This window comes from Enhydra lutris, unplaced genomic scaffold (genome assembly GCF_002288905.1).
Source record: "Enhydra lutris kenyoni isolate GAN:26980312 unplaced genomic scaffold, ASM228890v2 scaffoldscaffold89, whole genome shotgun sequence".
Classification (NCBI taxonomy): Eukaryota; Metazoa; Chordata; class Mammalia; order Carnivora; family Mustelidae; genus Enhydra; species Enhydra lutris.
The window spans coordinates 2,637,822-2,643,821 of NW_019154173.1; positions in this window are offsets into that span (position 1 = coordinate 2,637,822).

Consider the following 6,000-nt stretch of genomic DNA (forward strand, 5'->3'; position numbering starts at 1 on the left):
CTGTCTGTCAAATAAATAAATAAAATCTTTGAAAAAAATTTTTTTGAAGAAAGAAGAATGTAAGACTGTAGCTTTAAGAAGAATGAAAAGCCATCTGACTGCTTCTTAGCCCACACCACCACACAAGAGGCAGAGTAGTAATGGACAGTATTGGTTTTGTGTCTGGACATCTTAGTTTCTAAGCCAATTCTGTTTGACCAAGGACAAGTCACTTTTCGGGAGCTCAGTATCCTCCTCTGTGAATCTGGGAATAATCTTCATAACTACCTCACAAGATTGTTGTAAGTATTAAATGAATTAATACTTACGAAGCACTTAGAATAAGGCCTCAGCATTATAAATACAATGTAATTTGTAATTATTATTGTGATTCATGGTGACTTGTCATGACTTCTCTGTGAGTCTCCAAGGCCTCATTCAAACCGCTCCTCCTGAAGCAAACACACATATGCGCGTGCACACACACACACACACACACACACGCACCATTGATTCGCTCTCCACAGTCTCGGGTTCATACCAATTTCACGAACAAACTCCAAAGGAAACGAAATGTCAGTCTAGAACCAACTACATTGTTCATCCCTGATGGACATTAACCAGGTCCCCTTGGCTACAGCCCAGAGTTCTGCATAGAATAGGAAGGGAAAGAGGTTAATCTAGCCCAATCATAACATACTTAGACTGGACAGATTTACTGAATTGCTTACGTTTGGAAGGATATGAATCTTCTAAAATACTTACATAAAACACTTAGCCTTTGAACTACAAACTACTAATTTAATGCATGACCTCACTATTTCTAGATGCTCTGATAACTAAGGTTAATGGGACAGCCATATCAACAGGCAAGAAGCTGGGTGAAAGTAGGAACCCCAAAACCAGAAACTAGGAAAAAATGACCAGAAATCTGGACTCTATCTCCACGGTAGTTCTCTACTTTTAATAGTATGCAAAATACTGAATTTAATATTAGGTAAAGCACGGCATTATGTAAGGTACTAAAGACATGTGTTCGTTGAACAACCTAACACCCAAAGGACGTACCATGGAGAACAAGAAACTAAACAACAGTCTGCAGAAAAGAAGTAGTGAGTGAAACCCCATCACCAACTTCTCTTTAACAACAGCAATGAGAGTGAGGAGGGAAAGGAGCCACCACAGATAGAGTCCCTGTTCCATACCAGACCCTACACACACCCGACTACTTTGATTCCTTACAACATTCTGTAGGGCATTATTGTCCCCAGTTTTCAGAGGCAGAAACTGAGCTTCAGAAAGATTGGCCAACATGCCCAAGAACATCGAACCAGGATGTGACCAAGCTAGGCTCTGAAACTGAGTTTGATGTAAAAGCATGGATTCTATTTACTACACCAACCCACCAGTTCAATTGTTTGTGATTGCTAAACCAATCAGTTTGTGATTGATAAATAAATTGTCTGTGATTGATAAACCAATCAGTTTGTGATTGATAAACCAATACTCACTGGAAAGACTCAAAGCTATGTGTGTGCCTTCTCAGTAGCATGATTATTCTAGAAATTTCACAACTACCCAAGGACTGCCTATAGTATAAGCAAGGGGTGGGGTGGGAGATAAAATGGAGGGGGGAGGAGGATCAACGAGGCACAGAAGAATCAAAAGAAAAAACGTCAGGGAAACAGTAAGGTCATTTGACAACACATTACTTTAGTGAACCAATTTTGAACTTGGGTAATTCGATCTAGCTATGATTTTGAGCCTTTATGGATCCCATCTACTCAATTATGACACAAGCAGAAATGTAAACCACTGGCCATTTTGCTTGAAGCACCTGGAATAGAGGGGGAAACCCTGTATTTGGGTTCTGGTCTCAGCCTCATCACTGTGTAAGCCATTCAAAATTTTTCTGTTTCCATTTCTGCTCCAGTTTCATGCTGTTCAAAAAGGGAGGGGAGCAGTGATGAACGAAGAGCTAATGGAGGGGCATTCATTTAAGGAAATCTACTATGTCTCTGTTAAAACAGCAAAAGAATTGCCCACCCTTCCTAGCTCTGTCATAGAAGCTCTAACTTGGACATGCATACCGCAAAAGGCAAGAGTTCCTTCTCTCCCCAGTTTCCAGAGTAAGGCTATGGTTTCACCCTGGGAGGGTCAAGATGATAGTGGTTATCATCTCCCCAGCCTCTTGACGCAGACCATTCCAGGCAGGCATGGCCAAAAAGACTGGGTCTTTCTTCCCTCACCAAGCCCCAACTCGTAGAGTAGAAACTCTACCCCAGGTACAGCAAGCCAAGAAAACTGGCTTGAAACATCTCTGCCTCACTGCACTTATAGGACAAAGGTTCCAAGCCCTGAGCGGCAAAGGAAGAACATCAGTGGTTGCTGCCCACGCCCAGTCCCAATCTCACGTGGTGAGCTGTCCCTCCAGGAAAAGTCGGCCCCTGGCTCCAGCTCCAGCTCCAGCGCCGAGCCATAGGGATTCTGCCATGGGGGAAAGGCAGGCGGGGAGGCTAGAGAGCTCCACAGCTCTGCTCCAGGGGACTACATTTACTTGGACTGGAGTATGGAGAACCCCACCGAAAACAATGGAAATCTTGGTGGTGTGTAAGAGGAGACCGGTTAACTCTGTGATAGAAGCAAAAAGCAGAGCAGCCAGAAGTTTAAAGAGAGAAAATCGGAGAAACAGTTAAGAAAAGCCCTCCTAGCATCATAGTTACATCTGGTGGGTTAGGAAGGCTGTGAATGTGTGCTGGGCTGCCCCCACTGCCCACCAGTCTGAGCAGAACGACAGGCAGACTTGAAAGCCTCCCCCAGCCCCACGCAGATGCCCCCAACACAGGGCAGAAGTCCCACGGGTTCGAGGGCCTTAACCACACCTCTGACCAGACACTGAACCACAGACTGCTCTGACCCAGGCGTGACTCCCAGGAAGCCAGGCCTAAAAATAATGTCACAGTCATCCCTGAGAGTCTGTAAGACAGTTTGCATGCCCAAGGCTGGGCTTTCTCAGAAGCCATCAAAGAGGGGGCCTCAAAGCAACTAGTCGCTGGTGGACCATGGACCAAAAAATGTAAACTCCGTGAACTGTGAGAGTAGCATCCAATCACACACACACACCCCCCCCCCCCCCCCCACACATCCAATGGTAGAAAAAAAGAGGTGTTACTAAGTGTGCTTAAGTACAGCCTTTGACCTGTAAGTGGTTTAAGCTCCACCAAGGGTGAGTACTAGGTATCCAGACTAAAAGGAGAAAAAAAAAAAAAAAGAAGGGGAAAAATCTGAGTAGGGTCATCAGAGGCGCTGCACACTGTAGGGAAATAGACTTTGCAGATCTAGTTAAGATACTAAACAAAAAATCAAATGACCAAGCAGTAACCACAACAAAACAAAACAACCTCCTGGGTCCGGAGTTGCTGCAATATTATCCTAAAGGTTCAGTTATCAACCCCAAAATTGCAAGATGCTCAAAGAAACAGAAAATTGTGACCAATATAGAAGAGAAAAAAAAAACAGTCCACATAAATCACCTCCGAAGGGGCCCAGAGGTTGGTCTGAGCAGAAAGAGACAGCAGAGCTGCTCTTATAAATATGTTCAAAGAAAGGAAACTGTGCTTAAAGAATTAAAGGAAGTTATGATGACAATGACTCATCAAGTAACAAATATAAAGAGATAGAAGTTATTTGAAAGAACCAAATGGAAATTCTGGAGTTGCAAACTATAATAACCGAAATGGAAAATTCACTAGAGGGATACAATAGCAGGTCCGAGATACCAGAAGAAAGAGTCAATGAATTTGAATAGGGATCAGTAGAGATGGTGCAATGTCTTAGTCTGTTCTGGTTGCTATAACTAAATGCCATAGACCGGGTGGCTTATAAACAATAGAAATTTATTTCTCATGGTTCTGGAGGCTAGTAGTCCACATCCGGGTGCCAGTAGATTTGGCGTCTGGTTCATGGACGGCCATCTTTTCACTGTGCTGTCACGTGGTGGAAGAGGTGTGAGAACTCTCTGGCCTCTCCTTTACAAGGGCACTCATCCCATTCATGAGGGTTCCACATTCCTGACCTAATCCCTTCCCGCCTTCTAATACTGTCACATCGGGGGTTAGGATTTCAACATGTGAATTTGCGGAGAACACAAACATTCAGACCACAGTGTGCAATCTGAACACAGAGAAATTCAAAATGAAGAAATGAAGCCTCGTTCAGTACACCGAGCTACCTCTGTTGTTGTTTTTAATTGTTTCCCCAGTGCTCTCATGCTGGTTATTTCTTTAAGATGAAAACACACAGTCACACTTCTCAATTTCCTAAAAGAGAAACAGTTCACACACAACTGCTTCATGACAGGCCTAAAAGAAGAAGGGAGGATTTATTTGTTTTGTGCAGCCATGATTGCCCTGAGTATTTGTCAGTATGTGAACTGAAGGAGCAATCCCTCAGGAGCAGAGCTAAGCTGCAGATTTCTAAAGCTAGCATTTGGAAGCCCATTTGCCAAAATTTAATTCACATTTTAGAATCTTAGGTAAGTCATAAATGTCACTATCACAGAATCTCTTTAAAACTTCAGTAGCTATTATGTATCTATTGTGACCTTTCCAGAATTTACTAATCATGTCTAAATATATAAAACAGAGAGAGGAGCCTATGTGGCCCAGTCGGTTAGGTGACCAACTCTTGGTTTTAGCTCTGGTCATGAGCTCATGGGCCGTGGGATCACATCCCATGTTGGTCTTTGCACTCAGTGGTCTGCTTGGGGATTCTCTTCCTCTTCCCCTTACTCATTCTCTCTCTCTTTCTCTCAAATGAATAAATAAATCATTAAAAAAATATAAAACAGAGAATGGTTAAAATAACAATCCAGCTCCAACAAAGTAAACACAAATTAAAGCTGAAAAGAAACAAATATTTCTAGACTCCCCCCTAAATCACTTTCAGAGTCCTATTTTAATAGTTTGCCCAGAGACAGGATTGAGAGTACCAGTTTTGTCCAACAAAACTATTAGGCCTAATAGCTCAGCCTCTCAAATTACTGACCAAAAACTGGTCATTTTCAGAAATGGGACTGGAAATAAAATGGAAAACATTATGCTCCATTTCTTGTATAAAATCGTTATTCTGTCACATGTGGACCACTATGTGTGGATCTGGCGAAGAGTCAGAAAAAAAACCAAGTGAAATGAGAAAGGTTCTTCATAGTTTTACATGAGGGAGAGTAGAAGCATGCTATACAGAAAGAAAAGGCTCCTTCTATACGAAAAGGAAGAGAGGGTATAAAAATTATATAAGGCCCCACATGACACTATGTTAAGTAGTAGACAGAGGGCCACCAAACCCTGGAATATTACCAGTCTATTGCCTCTTCATAAAACCTGGGGAGCAAAGGGTCAGGATATATGCCATTAAAGTGGAATAGCAAGAGAAGTGACAATCCACATATCATAATGGTTATAAACACAAACTCCAGAGTCACATGCCTTGTCTCAAAGCCTGGATCTACAGCTTACTAGCTGTATGACTTTGGGCAAGTTAGTGCCTGTCTCTGGCCACCTTCCTCACCTAGAACCTGAGCTAGTAATGGCATCTACCTCAATACAGTTGCTATGAAGATGAAGTGGGTCAACACTGCTCAGCGACAAACACTACGGACGTATTCAGAAAATTTTAAAATAATTTTAGTAATTACATCCTTAGTTCTTCAGAGAACATTAAAGGATCACATATCACTGTTATAAAACACTATCTTGGTTAATACGCTCTAGGGGATGCATAAGTAATCCCATTTCAGAGGTGAAGAAACTAAGTTCTAATTGCAGTAATGATACCAATTGCTAATATGTATCCAGCATTTCTAATGTACCAAGCACAGTTCTCTTTAAGGTTTGATTTTATTTTTATTATTTGAGAGAAAGCACGCGCGAGAGAGAAACCATAAGCAGGAGAAGGAGAATAGTTCTCTTTAATCCTTAAAATATCTCTGCAAATTAGGGACCATCCTACATATGTATATGT